This window comes from Pseudonaja textilis, chromosome 3, assembly GCF_049901715.1.
Source record: "Pseudonaja textilis isolate UNSWEBS1 chromosome 3, rPseTex1.2, whole genome shotgun sequence".
NCBI classification, from domain to species: domain Eukaryota; kingdom Metazoa; phylum Chordata; class Lepidosauria; order Squamata; family Elapidae; genus Pseudonaja; species Pseudonaja textilis.
The window spans coordinates 156,608,795-156,632,586 of record NC_141992.1 but is presented as its reverse complement, the minus strand read 5'-3'; the positions used below and the strand labels follow the sequence as shown (position 1 = coordinate 156,632,586).

The following is a 23,792-nucleotide window of genomic DNA, read 5'->3' as shown; positions in this document are numbered from 1 at the left end:
TTTAAATTGGTATCTTATTTATTTCTGTAATTTGGGGAACAGTATTCAAATTCAGTCATTTCTCTGCTTTGCTTTCCTCACTGGCTTAATGAATAGTCCTGGAGAAGTTAAAAGTTTGTATAATATTTTACAATTACAATTTAAATTAGTATAATAAAGAAATTGTTGCAATATCAGTTTTGCTATACTTGTATTTAATGTAATTATTGCCTCTTTTATTAAAATATATATTTGTTCATTCTTTGTGCTAAATAATACCCATATTTATTTATGTACTTCTGTATATTTTGCTGCAATTTTAAGTATCAGTACAGGTTCTTGGCATACGCAAGCATATTTTATGTTTTATAATTGTGAATGACATTGAAATTACTTTGTAGCTAATTTAAAAATTACAATGCTGATCAAGAAGATTGGTTTCAGCGAGTTCCAAATTTATGTTAAGGAAAAACTAATTTGATTTATTCCATTATTTCACTCCAAAATAAATATAGTTGCATGGATCACAAATTAAATAAATGAGAAAGATTTTTAAATGAGACTGCAAATCAAATTGATCCTTAAAATAAAAGCTGTCTCTGTGTTTAAACTATTTTGCTCAACAGAATCTTCTTGCAGTTATGTTTTTAATATTTTATAACAAAAATTGATTCCCAAATCAATTTTAAGTTATTAAAAACATGACTTAATAAAACACTTCTGTGTTTAAAACAGACAAGTATATTTCATCAATTTTGTTTAGGACTTGAGTCAGTTTTAAAAATAATGACAGTATCCTACAAAAACGCAAACTGTAGTAGTTTTGTTTTATTGTATAGTTTTTGTTTTTAGACAAAATAAGTATAAACAATATAATATTCTTAAGTTCTATATTTAGGTCTGATATTATAAACAATATATTATTGAGTTCTATAGTTAAGTCATATAAATTCAACATATTAACTAGGATAGGAATTCCTAACAGGTTTAAACAGAATGTTTGTGACTTTTTTTTTTTTTATACTAATCTTACTGATGAACGTTTTTCCTTTATGAAGCAAAACTAAAAACAAAATTTTTCACTTTTAAATGTTTCTCCTCTGGATTTTTAAAACTTTTTATAAGTACCGTATTTTTTGCACTATAAGATGCACATTCCCAAAAAAAAAAGTGGGTGAAAATGTCTGTGTGTCTGATAGAGAACATGTTGCCAAAGCCCTGCCTGCCCACTGGCCCTCACCCTTTGGCCATTTTGGCTCCATGTCCCCCGTTTTTGGCCTCTGCGCATCCTGTCTTCGATCCATTCCAGGTGGCAGCAATCCCCTCTGCCCAGAACGGACTGAAAATGGGATGTGTGGAGGCCAAAAATGAGGCATGCGGAGGCCAAAAATGGGCATGCAGAAGTGGCAATAGGCTGTCAACCCATAAAACATTTCTATGTCTGTTTTATAGTTGCCACTAGAAAGAGGGGAGGAGTTTGAAAGAGCAGTGCAGCAGTTTGGAATCAAAGTGCATTCATTTATATTTTGCAGAGAATGTAACGAGGCGACTGAAGTTTCTGCCATGCAAATCTTTAATTGGAGAACATGATTGATGACACTTGGCGATGGATGTGTTTCGTTGCAGAATATGAATTATGGGGGATGTGTTTCATTGGAGAATATTAATTATGGGGTGGGGGAAAATCAGGGTCAAGGATGACAGTGAATCATGTGTTTCAGAGTTGGCTACATTCAGGTCATGCCGACATGTTAACTCCCAATAAATCCTTTGAAGTTTTGGAAGTTTGGCTCGAGACTCATGATTTAATTGGGGTAACTACTGGAATCCTGACAGCAGCGATAGATGGCAGCAATCCCCACAGCCTGGAACAGTTGATAGGTGGTATTCCAGGAGGCCGATCCAACCGCCAATCAGCTGCTTTTGCTAAATCTGGCTGTACTGAAGCTGACCAGGCTGTTGCTGTTTGCTGCAAGGAGGCAAATTGCTTGGAGGCAGCTTTTTTTTTCTTTTTTTCCTCCCCCAAAGCTATGGGGAGGTGCATCTTATAGTGCAAAAAATATGATAATTTGTGCCTTAAAACAAAGCAGCAAATTTTATCTAGATTTTCTTCCTCAACTTTTAGTAGTGATTATTAAAGAATAAAACATTGGGAAATAACAGAAGCTAAATCGTACATACATACATAAAGAATAAAATCTTTGAGGAATTATGATCTTTGTTATATATCATTTAAGAATAATCTCAGTTAATTGATATGGCATTCATATAACAGAAAGTGCATTCTCAGTTAATTGATATATTAACCATATAACAGAAAGTGCATTCCATGGTGAGAAAAGGAAGGCATCAAAAAGTTTAATTAAATTAACTTAATTTTTTCTGAAATAACTACAATTTGGAATCCTTGTATGCTAGTTTATCAGAGACAAAAATGAAGAAAATCAAAGTTTAAAATATATATTTTATGACTGTGCAAACCATAGTTTATGACACTTTTTCATCATATCTCATTACTATTAAGTACAGTTGACAATTCAAGTGTGACCCTAGTCTGTAGTGAATAAAAAACTTCATTGGCTATCTATAGGTGGAAAGTAAACTAAACTATGGCTTAGTTACTAAATTGTACATATATGTTCATTTATGTATCAACTTTATGTTTTGGATTTTAATCAGATATAAAACAAATCTGTAATTCATTCTGATCAGGAACAATAATAAAACATTATTTTCCAACTGATTATTAAATGAGATGCTGGCTTTAACTACATTTTAAGTGAAATTTCTTTGCTTCCTTGCTCCAAAAATGAGTACTTCTGAAATTTTCAAGGCTTTCACATTAGAATTAGAATTCTTTTATTGGCCAAGTGTGATTGGACACACAAGGAATTTATCTTGGTGCAAATGATCTCGGTATAAATAAAAGAACAGATACATTCATCAAGAGTCAAGAATTATAAGGTACAGCACTTATAATAGTCATAGGGTACAATATACTGTACATACATTTATTTTCAAGTACTGTATTTATTATAAAGGAATACAATCCTGAATTCAGTATATTATTGTCTTTTCCCTCCAAGAGTCTCAATTTCCATTTTGTTCAGAAATCAAAGACTTTCCAATTTTAAAAGTAAATGATTTGTGGAAAACACCAGACTTATTTTCAAGTAAATACCATTAGCAGTTTAGTTATCGATAGAGTGACTATGCTCTGCTTTTATTTAATGCCTAATTTTTAATAGCTTCTTCCATCATATGCTGAAATATATTGGAACTTCAGCTCCCTTCCCAAGAATTCTTACCAAACATGGAACCTTCAAATTTCTGAAAGGTACTAAATTGCACTTTTTTCACTAATTATGAATTCATATTATAGAATATGAATGTAGGTATCACGTTAAGATCTGATTGCTAAAAATAAAAGTATGATCTATTTCTCATTTATTACTACAAACTAGCTTGAAGTAATCAGGCCAGTATGATTCTTGACCTGAAAGTCCAGAACCTTGCATATTTTCAGTGAGAAAGGAGGGTGTTTAAATTAATTTAATTAAATATTAAATGGCTAGCACTTTACTTGTACATACGAGGCAACCGCTACTTTGAACCAATCAGTATTTGATATATTCAAAAAAATCTTTGTTTAAAAGCAGTTTATATTTTGTTTCAGAATGAATCACATTATCGATTAATAGGAATTACTTGACAAATTTTGGGGGGCATCTTTTTTTTCCTCCCAGAGTAACTTCTTAGACAAATTATTTTAATGGTTAATTCTCATAAGAGCACCGACATGCTTGAAAGCACATCGTTTGCTGGTTTAATAATTTACAAGGCATTGGATGGCTTTGACTTAAAATTTAATTACATTGTCATTTTGAAGTACTATAGTTGTCTAAAGCCCAATTTCTGGTTATTAAACTAGATGCATGTGACAATGGAAGTTAAGTGTACCTTGCCCAGAACCAGAATGTGGGGGAGGGAAAGAGTTCTAGGGCTTGACACAGAATTTTATAAATTCATTTATGCTCTTGGGGCTGGTTCAGATTTATATCAATGGAAGATTTGAATTTGGCATTTTAATTCTTATGTATTTTCTATAGAGATTGATGCAGTTTAAAGACTAAATTGTCATTTTGTTGAAACGGTGGAGATTTTATTCTCTTAGCTGTAAAATACAGAGAAAAGATAGATAAACTACTAAACTTTTTTTCATTTGTTTCTCTTGCTATCAAAATTTAAGACAGGCAATTTCTGCACATTGTTTCTCCTCAAAGTATAAAATTTATCTTAAAAAATAATTGTAGAAAACAATTCTAGATCTTTTTCTGAATGTCTTCTCACATTCTTGCATTCCCATATGAACCTTGGCATCATTACATTTTTATTAGCAAATGTTGCACCTACTTCAAATTCAGCCTCTTGGAAATTACAATTGTGTCAGTTACAATGGGGGAGGGGGAATGTGCATTTTATTTGATTTTTTTTCACATAAGTATTTTTTTTTGAAACTTGTTGATTATATTTAAACTGATGTGTATTTTTAAAAAATGTATTACTGCAATATTTTTCCTAATAAAGGTAATTTAATATATTTATATTATGATTTTTATTTCTTATTATTTTTAGGGAGGGAATATTTATTTTAATTTTTCAAAATCAAACTAACTGCATTATTTTAATGTCATAAGTCAAATGTTACATCAGGCCTGCCAATTTAATATCACAAGATAATTCAAATGGGTTATTTGTATATTGGATAATTTGGACTAATATTTTGTTTTATTTTTCACTATTATATGAATTATTTGCCAATTTTTCCAAATGCAGAGTTTTAAATTTTCCTAAAGTATGCATTAGTATCCATATTATTTAAAAATTGAGAACTGTATCAAAAAATTCAGAGGAAAATGGTTTTTTCTGTTTCTGTATTTATGTTTGTTTATATCTGTAATTACTTTCATTTTTTATTACCTGTATTTTAACTTATTTTAATACTGTGTTCTATGAAAATGATGAGGATATTTTAGACCAAATGGATAATATAAAAAGCTATTTTTTTTTTTGGCTATTGCCAACTGGGTTTTGAATCAGCCAAGTACTTAAGATGTTGGACGAAGAAAAGTAATTAACAATACTATTCTCGAATGAATATTTTTAGGTTACTTTCTAGGATAGAAAACTTTACAAAATGACTTTCATAATATACATACATACATACATATGTATATATATATCCATCCATCCATACATACATATGTTTTCTTAAGTTTTCACGGGTACTTACATGTATGGCATTCGGCTTTGTTTGGGTATTTTCCCACGTCATTATAGTTGCGCTTTTAAAGTTGTAGTAACGTTTCGGCAGAATCTCATCTGCCATCATCAGGCTTCTGTATTGTGTTCGTCTGTGAGTCAGACTTTTACAGTGGTTTCAGTTTTAAATTTGGGGCTAGCCTACTGCTGTGCCAGAATGGTAGACATACATACATGCATGCATACATACATACATACATACATACATATATCAGTTTTAGTGGAACCAATTCAAGGAGATCAGGTGTATCATGACTGTTAGTCTTGGTGGCATTGTGACTACCTCTGAAGGCCATCTGCTGGAAGACTATTGGAGTTCCTTGTGTAGTTGTTTGGCCACTGGGAGATGAGCCAGGAGTCTAATCCAGCAGAGTACTGTTTATGGTCTTCCGTCAGAAAAGTGCTCATAAGACTGGAGTTTTGTGACATTAACGTGTTGGTTTTCTAAAAGGAATTAATTTGCTCAGTTTGATAAAGAACATGAGTTGTACCATGCACTACAAAAAAGTGGGTACCTGACTCACCGGGAATAACAAAGGTCAAGAAAGGTCTTCATTAGGAACAAACATGTTTCTAGTCAGACCGTGAAAGCCATTTGGCCCGCTCACTAGCAATCATAACAGGAGTGCTAATTGTTCATATGAGAAGTGTTCGGTCACACCTAGCCTTTGAAAGGAGATGGCATAAAGAACAAGGGCTGAACAAGGGCTTTAAATAACAGCTTCTCTTAAAAGATTCTGTGGAATCCTAACATTGAGTCAGATTTATTTGTCAGTTACCAGCTGCTCATATATTTATATAAATAAAAGTATTGAACATAATAATGCATTATTCGTTAATTTGTTAATTATTTGTTTTGAATAACACTTTTAAAAAAAGAGCATTTAGCTTTTCTAGTGGTCCCAAAATGTTTTTCTTCCCTAATAATACTGGCAAAATAATAAACTTTACCCAATATTATTTATAGTACTTCTTTTCCTTGCTTTTTATTCATAGACGTAAATCCACATTTCAGCAACACATGATGAGAGCTGTGGAGAAATATTTGGGCAGATTTTATAGATGGCTTTAGTAGGGAGAGAAACACAGATGAAAGCCAAGAGGGAGCATACTGTCTAAAGTAGGCAGATATCTGTTTTCTAGTTGCAGCTTACTATTAACAAATGTGAGCACAGCAGGAGATAGAGCAGGAAGTGCAGTTAAGTGGTGTATTATCGTCCTTTCTAAAGGAATGGAGCTTTAGATGGAATATAGATAGGGTATGGAACCAAAAGAAGCAGACAAAATAGTGTGACTGGGAGGAAGAAAATTAGTATAAATTATGGGCCTGAATGCCTGTTTTTAGAATCCTTATGTTACAGTTTTACTTGCTCTCAGTAACAAAATGCAAATAATTTTCCACTAATTTTCTGTAGGAAACTAAATGTGACTATTAAAACAAAATAGAAACCATCCTGCAACAAAAAAACCCTCACTCCTAAATTCTGTCATAAATTTGCCTATTATGAGCATTGGCAGAAATATTCAGATATGAACTGCAGTCTCCAAATTGCTAAAATATTGTTATTCTTGCTGAATTACGATGTAGCCATAGACCCATAAGTTCAAGGGTATTGTTGATTTACCACCACCACCCGCCCGGATATTTCAGGGCCTTTGATTAGCAGAATCCAAATGGACTTTGTCCTGGGATAAAAATGAATTCTGTTGATGATTATGACCAGTTACATTTTTCTCAGGTGTTCCTGATGATTTTATTTTATATTTTTGTTTTCATAATTATATATCTTTTTTGTATATCTTTGTAAGTGAGCTTTCTATAAATCCTATAAATATACAAAACAAAGCAAATGTGTTAAATCGAAGATAGAAAATTACTAGACAAATATGGTTATTTTTTTAAATGGCAAAATTTGGAGTTGCCTAAAATACTAAAAAGAAAAAAGAAATTAGCTCAGTGTTATAAACTGGTTATCTTGATTCTGAAGTACTGTAGACAATTTTATCTTTGGTGCTTGGCTGGTGAACTTTCTGGTATGCTCAGGATCCAACTGATTTCTATATTTGGAAACAGAATGTCACCCAAAGTGGAAATGTGCTTCCCCCTCCCTGGCAACCTCTTTCAGGTTGTTATCACATTTTTAGTATGACATGGGATTAGGCATGGCTATTTGAATATAAAAGGATAATATTCAAAAATGTTCTCATTTCTGATAGTAATACTGCATTATTTAGTAAACATTTTCTCATATGCAAATTATGGGAATTAATAAACATTCTTCTAAAATCATTGAGGATAGAAGAAATTCACAATTTCAACTTTGTAAATACTTATTTGTATCCCGAGTTTATTATTTTTATAAATAATTCAAGACGGAAAACATGCCTATTTTCCCCACAAACCTGTGAAGTGAGTTAGGTTGGAGAGTGTGTGACTGACCTAAAGCCATCCAGCCAGCTTTCATGTCTAGGGCAGGACTAAGCACTCACAATGTCTTGGTTTCTAGCCTGATATTCTGCAGTGAGCTGCTTCGAGCACCCAGCAGTGGGAGGTGCTTAGGCTGGGCTTGATTATAGGATGCTTCTCATCCTCCGCGTACTCCTCCTTAGCGTCCCCAGTTTTAGCTCATCCTTTGTGAGGTAGGTAGCTTGGTTGCTTCCTTGACTGGACTAGGACAAATTAAACAGGTTTGGATTACTCTAATTGACAATTCTAAATTATTAGTCTATTACAATTCAAAATTGTTGGGAATTTCTAAATCATAAGTCTAATAGAATTCAAAACTGTCTTTCTAATAACATTATTCTGATGGCAAGACTGCCATCAGAATACACATCGGCTCCCCAGGGAGCCCTCAGCCGCTTCAGCAGCGATTAGAAACGACATCATCTTGACATCATAAATTGCTTGTCATCACGAAGTCCTGCTGTGCTGCTTGGAGAGACGAGCGGCCAGTTTAAACGATCAAGGCCCTTCTCCTGCTTCCCTGATCAGAATGCCTAAAGGAGGAGGCTTTAGAGCTCAAATTCTCCTTAGATTGCCTCGCTTTTTCTAATTAGCTTTGCATTGGCTTACAATAAGAGATGATGGTTGCTGCTACATTTTGGCGCCTAATATAACTACTGGCGCCATTTTGTTTATCAGAATTCTATTGCATTATCTGTTGAGAGGCCCTTTCCCCTCACAAGGCTGTCTCTCTGAGGGTCCAGGGGACATTTACACTGATGGCTGACTTCTTTCTGAGAATGAATATCGGGTTTCTTTTTAAGTTGGCCGCCCTCACAGTAACAGCAAACAGCACAGTAACAGTGATCACCAAGGCCTGTGTCCACCTGTGTAGGAAGCTGTTGAGGGCCAGTGACTGCAGGATCATTCAGTTGTAATACAGACCCTGAAATGTGTTCTCAATTTGGCTTCACAATTTGATTCCAATGTTCAGTCATCTAACTATAAGTCTGGGAACAGCACAGTAATTTTATATTTAGTTGCTGTGCAAAGATATAATTAAAATCTTATTTATAATAACTATATTTGTTTATAATATATTTTATACATCTATATATAGTAATTAATATAAAATAATAATAATAATTTGAATTTACAAAAAAGGGGGGGAACAAATATCAAGAGGGTTCCCTACCTCTGATTAGAGCAGGCCCCTGGACTAGCCAGCGGTCTATGATATCACACACACACACACACACACACACACACACACACTTACTTGATATTCCACCCCCCTCGGCCCAACAATCTGTAGTGCAAGGGGAGTCAGATGATTTGATCTTCTTCCAACCAATAATGGAATGGGAAGTCATACCTGTTCCGCAGATGTTCTTGGACCTCGTCCAGAAACAATGGACCTCTTCAGTGGCATATCCCCCTCCTACAGGATATGATAGAATTTTTTTAAAATTTGGCTTCTGATTTCTCTAAATTTTTCAATACCACAGTAGTAGATGAACTAGTGCTGGCTGTGGCATCCTCCTCTGCAATTCCAACTGAAGCAGAGCAGGCTCTCAAGCCAGAAGATTAAAGGGCTAAGTTATCTCTACGTAGTTCACATCAATTAGATGCATGGGCCATAAAAGCGGCAACATCCGCATCTTTTTTCACTAGTTCGTCTCTCAGATGGCTCCGACCATCCCAAATTCCAATATCAGGGCACACCAGGACATTGCCAAGCTAATAGCGGCCGCAGACTTCTCTGTGAATGCTACATTCAATTCTATCGAATTTTCCGCTCGAGCCATGGCATCTCAGGTTACAGCTTGTTGATTGCTATGGCTCAGACATTGGCAAGCAGATATCAAACACAAATGGAAGCTTGCTTCCTCCCCAATATCAGGAAATAAATTGTTTGACGCTGCCCTGGACCCGCTTCTGATAGAGACAAGAAGCAAGAAAAAGATCCTCCCTTCTCTTTTTTGTAGATCAGAAAATAGACCTTTCCAGCCCTTTTGGGGGGATTCTTTCGTCCCTTCTACCTGGGACAATTCTCCAAGATTCCAGAGAGCATCTGGATTCAAGATTAACCAACAGTCAGATAGATCCGATGTTGGAGATAGATACTGAAGGGGAGGGCAAACCAAAAGAACCTTTTGAGAGGCAGGAAACAGAGGTTTACGGTGTACAAAATAGGTCTAAGGACTGTGCCCCTATTGGTGGAAGGCTAAGGCTTTTTGCAGACAGATGGGATTCCTCTACCACTGATTCCTGGGTTAGAGATACCATAAGATTCGGCCTGGCTCTAGAATTTCAGTCCACTCCCCCAAACTTTTTCATGACATGCCCTTTCTCCAGGGATTCTGTTAAAAGGACCCTGATGGAAACAGCTATTAATCATTTATTGGAGATCCAGGCAACCCTAAGCCTAACCCCGAGGACCTTTATGAAGGTTCTGGCAGCTCTAGCTACCCATTTCAGGGAAACCTCTGTTAGACTGCAGTGTTACTTAGATGACATCTTGTTATCATCTTCATATGAACAGGCCAAATTAGACACCCAGATCATCTTAATGACACGCCAACAGCATGGGTTCTCTATTAACTGGGCAAAGAGTCGTCTATAGCCACCAACTAGCTTGACTCATTTGGGCACGATTATTAAGACAGTTTCTTATCCTCGGGAAGGCAGGACAGTATTAGGAAGCTGGCTCAAGAAATTAGAACTCTTAAGCATGTTCCAAAAGCAAGTTTATCTACCTTATTGGGGAAAATGATATCTTGTATTTCTATCATTCCTTGGGCCCGGTTCCATGCCAGAACCCTCCAATGGTACCTACTACTGTACCAACGGGCAGGAAGAGGCAGCTCCATGGCCTGTGTCAGTGCCACCAAAAGTTCTGATATCTCTGTACTGGTGGACCGTTCCGACCATCAACAAGGGTTGCCCCGTCAAAGAATCCCACAGACTTACTATCACTATGGATGCCAGCCTATTTGAATTTCCAGTCTCTTAAGGCTCAGTGGTGTTGGTCGGCAACAGAACGAGCACTCAGCATAAAATGGCTGGAACTCAGAGCAGTTCACCTGGCGCTTTGGAGTTTCTTTCCTCATATTCGGGAACAGAACGTCCTTATACTTACCAACAGCATAACAACAAAAGCCCACATAAACACGCATGGGTGGTACTCACTAATGAGAGAAGCAGAGAGACTGTGCCTTTGGGCAGAAAAGAACTTGATCTCCATAAGACCAGAGCACATCTCTGGCTTGGCAAATACCCAAGCGGACTGGTTGAGCAGGGACACAGTCAATCAATCAGAGTGGCGCCCGCACCTGGATTTGTTTCAGGAAGTGGTGCAGAAATTTGGGCAACCAGTCATAGATCTGTTTGCTTCTCCTCTGAACTCACAGCTTCCTAGTTCTTCTTGAGGTACCCAACCCAAGGAGGGGAGAACATCAACACTCTTCATTGTTGGTGGCCCTAGGACTTCTGTATGCCTTTTCCCCTCTCCCAGTGATTCCCAGGGTGATACAAAAACTGTTGAATGAAAAAGCAGAAATGCTGTTGGTGGCGCCATACTGGCCCAGGAGGCCGTGGTTCACGGACCTCAGGGATCTGTCAACACAAGATCCTGGGAGGATTCCTCCTCTCAGCCAGGGTCCGATTCTGCACCCGGACCCCCCACCTAACTATATGGAGGTTGAGCAGAGACATCTGAGGAGCGAGAATCTCTCACATAGAGTGATCGAAACAATTCAAGTGGCCCGACGCCCCTCAACAAATCACATATAAAGTGTCACTTGGCACATTTTTTATAAATGGTGCGTAAAATCCAACATTGATCCCTTCTCTCTGTCAGTGGCACAACTGTTGGACTTCCTTCAAGGGGGCCTTGACAAGGGCCTCTCACTGAACACCTTGAGATGACAGGTAGTGGCCCTGGATTCAGTAGTCACCTGGAAGGGTCTAAGATCCATATCACAACACCCACGCATACAAAGTTTTCTTTGTGGCGCAACAAATTTGTGTCCTCCTGTGGTACACCGCTATCCAACCTGGGATCTTAATAAGGTACTCATGGCCCTTACAAAGGCTCCTTTCGAACCACTGAAAACCACGAGTCTCCACTTTCTCACCTACAAGGTGGTTTTCTTGGTAGCGATAACATCAGCACATCGTATATCTGAGATAGCAGCCTTATCAGTCCGACAAGATATCTGCATTTTTCATTCTGACACAGTGGTTCTTCATCCAGACGTTCATTCCAAAAATTAATTCGGCTTTTCACAGGGCACAAGAATTAGTCCTTCCAAACTTTTGTCCAAGACCGTCTCAGGGGTTAGAACATCTATGCATCAACTAGATGTTAGGAGATCTCCCCGTACGTACATATACCACATGGCTCCCTTTAGAAAGACTGAGGTGCTCTCAACCAACCACTCAGGGTCATAAGGTATCACCTTCAACTATAGGCAGGTGGTTCAAATACACAATAGCTAAGGCATACGAGACTCAATTATTACCAGTGCCCAGAGGCATAACAGCACATTCCACTAGGAGCGCCAAACCTCAGCAGCCTGGGCCACACAAGCACCAATAACAGAAATATGTCCTGCGGCAACATGGGCTTCCCCATCGCCCTTCATTAAACACTACAAAATTGATGTATTTGCCTCTGCTGAGGCTTCCTTTGGTAGAAGAGTCTTACAAAGGCTCCATAGGGACCATGAGGGGACTCAAGCCAGATGGAGACCTTCCCGTAGGACAAACCAAGCTTTGGTATGTCCCACTGCTGCATGCTCGGAGCAGCTCATTGGAGAAAGGGTGTTGGTACTTACCTGATACTCCCGTTCTCTGTGAGCTGCAGTGAGCATCCAGACCCACCCAATTTCCATCTGGTGGGTTCCTGGTCCGGCCAATGACTACAAAAAAAAAGAGGGTGAGGTTTCTCTCTCTTCGTCTTTGCAAAAACTGGGGACGCTAAGGAGGAGTATGTAGAAGAGGAGGAGCATCCTATCAATCAAGCCCAGCCTATCCAATCTAAGTCTAAACACCTCCCACTGCTGGATGCTCACAGAGAACGTGTATATCACCCTATTTAACCACCAGACCAAACTTGGCTCTCCAGTTTTAACATGACAATATTCTAAGAATATATATATGACTTTAAACATTGCATTAACTTCAGTAACCATCATGATGATTCCATTTAGATCTATATTGGTTTTCTATTCTACTGTTCGATTTTCCATATTGCAGGAAAAAGATCTAATGATGAATAACTTCCAAATTGCTTCATGTTAAATTAATATATATATTTTAAATTTTATAAATTGAAAAATAACTGGTAAATTGGGAATCTTGGTGTTGTCAAACAATACAGTATATAAATTCTTAGACTGTTTCCAGAAACATCTGCAGGAGGGTAGGAGATGTCAGGAACAATGAACTAGTGGTATAATGCTGTAACACTGCTTTCATTATTCTGATTAGAAGAGTCAGAATTTGTAAATGCTACTGATGGTTTCCTTAAATCAGCCAGCCACACTGAATAAAACTGCCATGTTATATGATAGTGAATCAGAAACAATGTAAATTCAATGCTTGGAATGGTATACACTTCAAAAAAATAAATATAGAAAACAGAAAGTTAAATCTTCCTATAATTATGGTTTGAATTTTTTTTTAGTGTATAATCCTTTATATTTTACAAAGTGTTGTGTATTTTTCATAGAAAGGAACATTTGCATTGAGGCAGAGGCCTAATAACTTTTATCAGTTTAAAGTTTAAAAATATTATACCAATAGCATTCTTAGAACTTTGTAATCATTTTGTATTTTTTTATGCCCCAAACCCTCATTGCTTGGCCATATATTTAGTTAGCAGTTTATTAATATTTACAGCTATCCACTGAGCAGCATGAATTTTCAACTTCTAATTGATGGGAAAATGCAATCTGACTTTTTGTTCCTTTATTTTCCATTGTATTTTGTTACTTAGTATTTTTGCAAATAAGGATTTCATATGGTTTTACATCACTGTATCAGTTGTTAAGTGATGGATAATTTATATATCTATTAGAAAATATGAATTCAGACATGAAAATAGTAAAGGTACAAAGGTATGCAATAAAGTAGTGTCCAACAATTTTGACAATTTTTAAGATGTATAGATTTCAACTCCCAGAACTCCAGCATCATGTACATCCATCCATATATCTTAAAGTTGCTGACATTGACAAACACTGCAGTAGAGTTAAAAGTAAATCATTTATTTGAAAAATAGATTTTTCAAGCATTAACATTAGAAGATCTTTCAAAAGGATAATAGAGTCAAGGTAGGTGTTTGTGACATTTCTATATAAAGTTAATGTTGGTTTTCTCATTATGTATATAATTGTTCAGTTGTATTATTTTACATTTACAATGAATGTAAATGTAAGTAAAATGAAAATGCTGAGTTTTCATCTTTTAATGTTACAAGGATATAAATGTCTAAAGTTTTCCATTGAATAGATTGTTGAAATGACTTACAATATGGAAATTATAATATAGAATAAAATACTTAAAACACAATGTATTAAATGAAAAAATACTATTTATACATTTATTCGATTTCTGTATAGTAGCTTTGATGATAGTCTTAACTATATAAAATATTTGTTACCATTATGTTTTTTACATAATCTGAAGTTCATTCTTATGAATGATAATACTCATTTTGTTTTAGCTCTACTGTGTGTGCTGATTTAAGCCATTTTAACCATGAAAAGAGAGAGGAGAAAATGATGCTAATAACTGTTTATTTAGACAGGCAAATAGTCTCTCATTCCTATGCCATCGATGAACAAGCCTTTTTCTGCTTTACAATAAAATATGCCCACTTTTTTTTAAAAAAAAGAATCCTAATCTGATTCTATAGAATTGCTTTTGCTATGATTTAATTATTGAAAATAAATTTAGAAATAACCGTGAGTAGTGTGATTATTAGTTTAGAACATTTCAGATCCTGGTGAATCAAATGATTCATAACAGAAGCAACAATACCTACCATACATAACATGTATGTATGTATGTATTGCCCCCTCATTAAATTTTAGTTACTTTACATTATAAAAACATTAAGAGATCCTATAATGGATATTATTCAGGATTCAGGCTGGGCCATAGCACTGGCATGGCATCAGTAATGCTTTTCAATGATCTTATGAAGGGTTCCAGGATTCCAACCCCATCCAGGTTCAGGGTGGGGATAATGCAGACATTCTCTTCCACGCTGCTGCAAGAGTCCAGGATAGGGAAAGACTCCTCCTCCTATGTCACTGAGCTGAGTCTGCCAAGCTGATAAAAGCCAGCCCCTGTTGCTGGCCCCCAGCTTTCAACTCAGCTCCTTGTCGAAAGAACAGCATGTCTCTGAGGCTGTATAATTAAGAGCAGCAGTTTAAACAAAGAAGCAGCAGATTGGATGAGAACAGCAGAATCTAAACAAAGCAGTTCCCGGGGAGCCTAGCCATTGCGAAGAGTGGAAAGCCATTTTCCTTTAGCACCAAGGCTTCGGCCCAGCAAACTGAGTGAAGGCCTGGGATCGCTTGCCGAGGCCTCCAGTGCCATGCTTATTAGCGCGCAGCCCAGGAAAGTTTTTTCTGCTGTGCTGACAAGCTGAGAGTTGGTTTTTGGAGCACCTCAGCCAGTTGCCTTCGAGGTGAACAGATTGAGCAATAAATAGCCGGGCCTTAATTTATTTACAACTGGGCTCACAGTGCAAGCTAGGAAGAGCCTCTCAGCTGGTCCCAACATTATAAATCGACCGTTGTTGGGTTGGGCTCAAGGGAAGAATGTGACCTTGCTCAGGCCTCAGCACCCACTCACATGGCCTAGAATTTAGGGCGGCATGTTAGTGAGACAGCTCTCAGTGCCTCCAGTGTTTAGCCTTCACCAAAATGGCTATCACATCAGCCAGGAGGATGTCAGAGTTGGAAGCTCTCTCTGTGAGACAGGACTTGTGCATCTTCCACGAGAACAGAGAGGTGCTACACTTAGACCCCACCTTTATTCCAAAAATCAACTCTTGGTTCCACGGGGCAAAAGAACTAGTCCTACCGGACTTCTGCCCTAAGCCTTGACATGAGTTGGAACACAAGTGGCATATGCTGGATGTACGGAGGTCCCTCCATGTATATGTTAAATGAACAGCAACTTTTAGCAAGACGGAAGCAATGTTTGTGTTCTTCCAAGGCTTCTGCATCCATGATGGGCAGATGGATAAGAGCTTGTATTTCCATAGCCTATGAGACTTTATCTCTCCCGGTCCCCAAAAACCTTACAGTCCACTCTACTAAGAGTGCAGCCACATCTGCAGCCTGGGCTACTCAGGCCTCCATTGAGGAGATCTGCAGACCGTCACTGGACGTCGCCCTCTCCATTTATCCAGCACTATCGACTGGACTCCTTCACCTCTGCAGAAGCAGCATTTGGCAGGAGAGTGCTTCAGAAGGTTCTTCCAGTGTTGGACAGTGGGGACCAGACGTAGATCCTCCCTTGGACATGCAAACTTTGTTATGTCCCTATCCTGGACTCTCACAGCAGTGTGGAAGAGAATGGGTGTTGGTCTTACCTGAGATCAGTAGTGGGATTCATTTTTTTTACTAACAGTTCTGTGGGCATGGCTTGGTGGGCGTGGCCAGGGAAGGATACTGTAAAATCTCCAGTCAGAGGTGTTATTTGCCAGTTCTCCAAACTATCAAAATTTCTGCTACCAGTTCTCTGCTGGATACCACCTCTGTCTGAGATGCTTCTCCTATACATGCTGCAAGAGAGTCCAGCTCCACTCTGTATTCATTTGGTCGTGGTTGGGGAGGGGTCTTTTCACTGTTCTATTTTTTTAGAGATGTGCCATGTCTGTCAAGTTACTTTGCCCAAAAGCTGGGGGCCTGCAACAGGAGCTGGATTCTCTTGCAGCATGTATAGAAAGGGCGTCTCAGGTAAGACCAACGCCCATTCTGGCTTCTTTGATGTCTCGGCAGGCTTCAGTACCATTAATCACAATATTATTCTGAGATGGGATTGGGAAGCATGTTGGGTTATCTTTTATGTGGAGTTGATTTCTGTTATCATTAGTAGAGGGTTAACCCAAAACTTTCCATTTTATAAGTATATAATCTGATTGGTGCTTCCACTGAATTGGCAAAGTTCTGTCAAGAACCAGTTATCATTGGAGATAAAAGATTTTTGACAAGATTCCATCCAGACAGGTGTTCTCCACTGACTGATACTGTTTGGCTCCCTTGTTCATCAGGGAACTGTAGGAGCTGAAGCAGCTGAAGAAATGACTTGACTGATGAAATAAGAGGAAAGATGAATCAGGTACGTGCCTATGTTCAGGCCTACCCGGTGGTGATAAGGAATGATAGTCTTATATCGAGCAGCTTTATGTAAGGTTGCAGGCTTTCTTTTAGTGAAGAACCAAGCACAGCTGCTGATAGTATTTTGCTCTAAGATTCATTCGAGTCTTGACTTTTCATGAAGAGTCCTATGAGGTGTCCTGATTATAAGAACTGGAATTTACCAATTCCCGGAAATCTGTATATGATTTTCAACACCTGGGGCATATTCTTCCTTCCTTCTTTGGAGGGCCAGTGGGGAGATCCAATAGACTGTCAAAACTGCTCTTTAGGAGGTGTTTCTGCTAGTAGCCTTGAGAGAAGCTGTGGTGTGCTCCCAACTGAAAAGATGCTGTCTCAGTCCAGTGATAATCCACTTCTGTATCATTGTCAAAATACTACCTTTTTTTTTTTGCAAATCTATAAAATTGCTAAAAGTTAACCTTGACCAAAAGAAGTTTCAGCTCAGAGTTCAGAAAAACGAACAATGCTTGAAAACTTAGATTTGCAACAAATGTTATAGAATAAAATGAGTAAAAAAAAGAAATGTCTTTATCCAGATGAAATTATAAGAAAAAAGAAAAATCCCTTTGTCACTCAAGTATGGATTGCTTTAAATTTTTTGATCAGTACTTTTGTGAAGTAGTTTTTATTTTATTTTTATTTGAAATTACCTTCCATAATAGTTATGAACCACACATTATATTATAATTCAAACATGTTCATTAAATAGAATTAAATTTCCTATTATCTTTGGATAAAATTTCTAGAAAAATAACATTTTGCAAGGGGACATATTTGAATTCCTCCAAACTGGTTATTAATGATATACTTCGATAACAACATTTATTTTTGAGACTCTTAAGCACAAAGAGTTGTGACTATTTGTTATTGTTTTGTTCTTGAGTTCTCCAAAACTATACACCATGCATGATTTGGCAAACAGTTCAAGGTTTAGCTGGGTTAGATCAATATGTTCAGATCACTTTGTTTAGTAAGATCGATGCAACGTAATGAAGTCTGTTCTCCAATTCCCTGCTAAGGATCACTGCAGGGAATAAGAAGGTGTCTGTTTTATTATAAGGCATGAAAACATTATCTTTGAAGATTTTCCATTTTATATAAGGATTTGGCTATATCTTTCATTCTGTTTTCTCAAATTTTCAATATCCTTTGCATTAAAGCCCCCTAGGAAATAATCTTTCATTTTATGTCAGTTAATTTTGCTTAGAACAGGCATGTCCATACATAAGCCCATGAAAACACGAAGGGCCTCCATTTTATATTCTCTGTTATAGCAATATCAACCTTTTTTTAATTTTTCCAGTTCATTGGAATATTGGAAATAAATTAGGGAAAGGGGTTCTGTCTTTCAACAGAGAAGGTCTCTGAAAACAAAACAATCAAATTTGGTATGGCAAGGAAAAAGAAACAATAACTTTGAAAATGGACTAGTTCTGCCTGGGGCTACAAAGAAAAAGACACACACACACCCATGCCTCCCCATGTGACTTGCAATTGAGTGACGGTTCAGGATGCTGCCTAAAATGCCAATAATAATTTTATTATGGACTGCAAATTTTGAATTCCAATTTCTTAGAAGACAATCACGTGAAACATTGGAAGAAACTAGGAAAATATCACATCTGTTGTCTTACTGTGTGTAATAGTTATATGATAATGCAGTGTAAAATTAATTTCTTTCCTCTTGCTGAAAGGAGTGTTCATTTTATTGCTTCATAAATGCCAAGATCATGTAATGCTATTGAGGTGGTCACCTAATATTCTGAAAGGACGTTCTTTCCCCTTCCATTACATTACAGTGAATGATTTAATCATTGCTAACTAATGAATACTTTAGTAGTTAAATAACCCACTCTTACAAGTAACATTTAATTTCATCATTTTAGAACTTTTTAAATATAATAAAGATAGGCCAAAGTTCTTAGACATAGAATAACATTGAAAAAAATCAATTTTTATTCCCTATAACGATGAATAATGTTTGGGGTCCAATTAAAATGACTTCATTTTCTTTAATTAACAGAGTGCCTTTCTTGTTCTGTTTTCTCACCATTGATATGATAGAATCCCAATCAATTTATAATACCATGTACTTACCATAGCAGGGCCCAAACCCTCTACCTAGGAAACCAATGATGCACTTTTATTAAGAAGATTGCTAGAAGTATGAAAATAAAATTCCCTTTTTCTCATTATAGCTTGGAATTAGCTTCAATAAACAAATAATTCAGGAATATATTTCTGTCCAAAGCAGTGAAGATACAGCATCGAAATAAAGATGGCATAGAAGTGTTTTAGGATCCAAAGCAATATGCAGTCAAATTTACAAAGCATCCTTGTCACAGATTAGATAAATAATCTGATTTGTGTGTAGTCATTGTTCAGCTAAAACTTTAAATTCTTCTTTGTAGCCTATTAAGATGGCTGTAGGCTTATTAGCATATATATTAGCAGTGTCTTTTTTCAGTTGATTCTGTAATGCATAAATCTTTTTGGCTATTGCCTATTTGTGTTATTGCAGTTTTTGGATTGTCATGTGTTTTAGAAGTGCATGAAATGTGTAATCAGCATACAAAAATATTATCACTAAAATTCTAGATCTAGCGTGATTATTTATAGTGATTCCTGAAATCTATTCATAGTGGAAAAATCAAGAGCCATGTTGGTGCAGTGGTTAGAATGCAGTACTGCAGTACTTCTGCCAACTGCTGACTGCCAACAGTTTGGCAGTTCACCAGCTCAAGGTTGACTAAGCCTTCCTTCATTCCTAGATCGGTAAAATTTGGAACTAGATTGTTGAGGCAATATGCTGACTTAGAGGGGGCTGTAAACTGTTTAGATGGGGCTACAAAGCACTTTGAAGTGGTATATGAGTCTAACTGTTATTGCTATCATGTAAATTCATTTTCTCCAAAACCATTCATTGAATACACTAGCTATTGGTTACCGAGTTTAAGTATGTAGGTGTATAATTTGGAAGCTATTTATAATACTAGGAGTTGGAATAGAAGAATTCATTTTATTATTAATTTACTGTTATTGGTATTTTAAAATTAATTTGACCTTGACTTGTAATTAACTTGTTGAATATAATAAACTTCAAAGTGCCCATTGAAAAATTCCAATTTCCTAAGCCAAACCTGAATTTTGTGACTAGAGGGATGTTCTCCTACATTTTGGCTTGTATGAGTAATTTTCACTGATGTTTTAAATACAGTTTTCTCTGCTTAAAACAAACATTAATTAGAAATAGCATTCTCATTTTTCCTCTGAAACTTTTTAAAACTTACATATTAGGGAATAAATACAAAAATATTATCACTAAAATTCTAGATCTATCAAATTGAAGATAAGTAGGCTAATAAATTTTAAAAGGTATGCATATAGAAAAAGATTGTATAAATGTGTCATCTCTGTATGCTCTTCATCTTCATTGTTTCATAAAAGGATGTGTTTAAAATGCTTATCCAGAACCTCATTAAAATAATGTTATTATAAATTTCAGTTCTCAAGAGGCAAATGTTTTTGTATTTGTTTCTAATTTTGTACTAAATAGAATAAGTCAAAATCAATGCAACATAATAAAACAGTAGAAATAGCAACAAAACAGGTTGTTGAATAATATTTTACAACTATATCTAAAACAATTGAATAAATAGAAAGTTGTACTAACATCCCCATGCTGTTGAAGGCAGACATCTGGTGTCATACTTATTCCTGTCTGTTTTTCAGATCTAGATAATGGCTTATGCATAGAATCTTTTGTTTTATAATAGGAATATCGTATCCATTCTTAATATGAATTATTCTACAAATACCTTGTAAAATTCTTGAATAATGAGATATTAATCGAAGAAGCAAAGGATTATAATAGAAGATCCAAAAAGTTCTGATCAACTATTTTAAGTATATTTTTAAGTGAAACTATTAACTTTAACTTAATAAAAGTATTAGGCAATCTAACCTTCGTAAATAACTAATGTGCTTGCCATGCTATCATTTATTTTTAAAAAGAAAAATAATATTATTTTGCTTTGAAATACTCTAAATTCACTCCATGCCATATTTCATAGACTGCATCTATGTAGGATATTTGTGTAGAGCTACTGACTCATGTTACATTTATCATCAATTAAAAACGGTGGGACATTGGCTGTAGTGATACCTGTACCAATTATACCATATTAAACTGTGGGTGGAAGTTCACAAGAATAATCATTCAAAAAATGGTAGAACAATATAGATATCATATAAAGTTGTATGTAACAATCATATGACCTCAAGATGCTGCAGCATTCCTGTCATTGTTCATAAGGCCGAACGATTGTGGAGGTGCTACAGTGATCTTAAGTTCAAAACAAAGTAGCTTTTTCAAGGGGGTCTGTTATCTGCCATAACTTCAAATTGTTGCTGGGTAACCAGTCATAAGTTGAAGCCAATCTATATAGAAAATTAGATTCCTGGTATGTTGAGCTTAATCTTACTATATATTTTTTAGTTTTTTATATGGAAAAGCATTTCTTCTTTGCTCTTCAATTTTTTCATGCTGATTTTGTCTTTCATTGGGAAAAGTTGAAGCAATAAAAGAATTGTGCCTTCTCAACTAGAGCTCCTGCCAAATTTTATGTGTTTAAAAATGTCCAGTGACTTTATTAGAACTGTGAATAAATACTCAAGCATTGACTAAATGATGCATTGACTACATTCTAGTTATGAAAATGTAACAAAATATAGGGATCTGTTTTGTTTTTAGGAACTTTGTTATTTGGTTGCTTTCAAATTGAACATTGTATCTTGCAGATTAAATATATGTGTAAATTGCCTTATCTTAAATTATTTCAACATAGAGCTAACTAATTTGAGTCAGGTTGCAGCAAATTTAAGGACAAATTATTGAGGTTGATCAGCTACATAATAACACAAGTCATCAATATCCATTAGGTTATATTGCTTAGCTTTCATTAGGAACATTATTTTCTTTAATTTCTTAAAAATCCTAGACACTGCAGAAAATTGTAAGAGCTCATTACTGACTATTCTATGACCTTTAGTCAGCACAAAATGAAAACCAAACTTGGAATTAATTCCATTATGTACAAATTAATACTTAAAAATGCCATGTATCACACACAAAATTATATTCTTTCTAATTTGGAATTGCAAATGAAGTATCATCTAGAGACCTTTAGGGGGATTTTAAATAAGGATGTCTTTCTATTTGTATGCTAGTTTATAAGACATGTATGAATTGACTAGAGTAGCTGATCTAGAGTAGCCTTTTTATTTTTATTGAATTGGGAATTGCAATCCAATACGAATGGAGGATAGAAAACTCTGTATTTAAGCAGTTTAAAAAACAACGGAAGCAAGTACCACATCTTTAGATTGTTTCATTACTTTTACACGTAAGTAGAATGTGGTAACACAATGATTCTCAAGCTGTGGTCTGTAGAATCCTGGCACAATGGCACAATGCTTGGCAGATGCGTTATTCAGAATGCTGACATTAAATCTTGAATTAAATCTTGGGGGTTAGGGGCCATGGCATAGCCTGTGGCCACAAAAGGTATTTAAGGGAGGGTCCATGATGAAGAAATGGTTGAAAACCTTTGGAAAAGTGTTTTATTTCCAAAACTGTAGAATTTCCTGGAAATCTTATATTGAATTTAATACTGCTAAAAGTGACCCTGTGATCATTTAATATCCATAATATTGTGTCCTAGATTGTCTATATAGCAAAACATTTCAAGCCAAATCAGAGATTAACAAAGTCTAGTTCAATTATTCTCAACCTCTTGACTACCATCCTGAGTTACCATCCTGAGTTGGTATTATGAGGTATGGCAGGCCTTTTTTTAGTGAATTTTCTCTTAGAATAGTTCAGTAGAACTTTCTTGGTTCGACTTGCTGCCAAACGGGTTAGAAACAGAAAGACAAACAATAAATAAAAATACATTTTACTTTTTAATGTGGAATATAAAACATGACTTGAGATATAAAGAGTTCCTCACTGTTGTATGTTTACACTTTAGGTTGGTGGCAAAATAAATGTATTAAACTTCTGAATCATATGCCCCTTTTTATATACCAATATTATCTGAAAACTTCATTTTATATGTATTAACATTCATTTCATAGTTGTAAGTTTAAATATTTTAAAGAAGTACAATATAAGGTGTATGTATGTACGTATGTATGTATGTATGTATGTATGTATGTATGTATGTATGATATTCAGCTTTGTTCAGGTATTTTCCCACGTCATTGTAGTTGTACTTTTAAAGTTGTAGCAACGTTTTGGCAGAATCATCTGCCATCATCAGGCTTCTGTATTGTGTTCGTCTAGGAGTCAGACTTTCACAGCCGTTTCTGTATTAAATTTGGTGCTAGCCGATGCTGTGCCAGAATGGTTTTTTCTTCATCCTGATTGGTTGGGAATCTTGGTCTGTGTTTATTGGTCTTGGAGTTTGCTGTGTTCTGCTTGATTGGTGTTTCTAATATCTTCGGTCTGTTTTGTGGCTTTTTTTTTTTGTCTTGATTGGCTGGCAACATTGAGTTTCCTGTATTGGAGGCTTTTATTGCAGCTTGGCTCCGAGTAAATGAACGTCTATCGTTTATTAGGAAGCTAGGTTTCATCT

General features: G+C 36.0%; 1 protein-coding gene across 1 annotated transcript in view; it reads left to right on the top strand.

Annotated features, from left to right (window-relative positions):
- The window catches only part of CDH2 (cadherin 2), a 144,313-nt gene that overhangs the window by 18,845 nt on the left and 101,676 nt on the right, over positions 1 to 23,792 (top strand). The window lies entirely within an intron of this gene.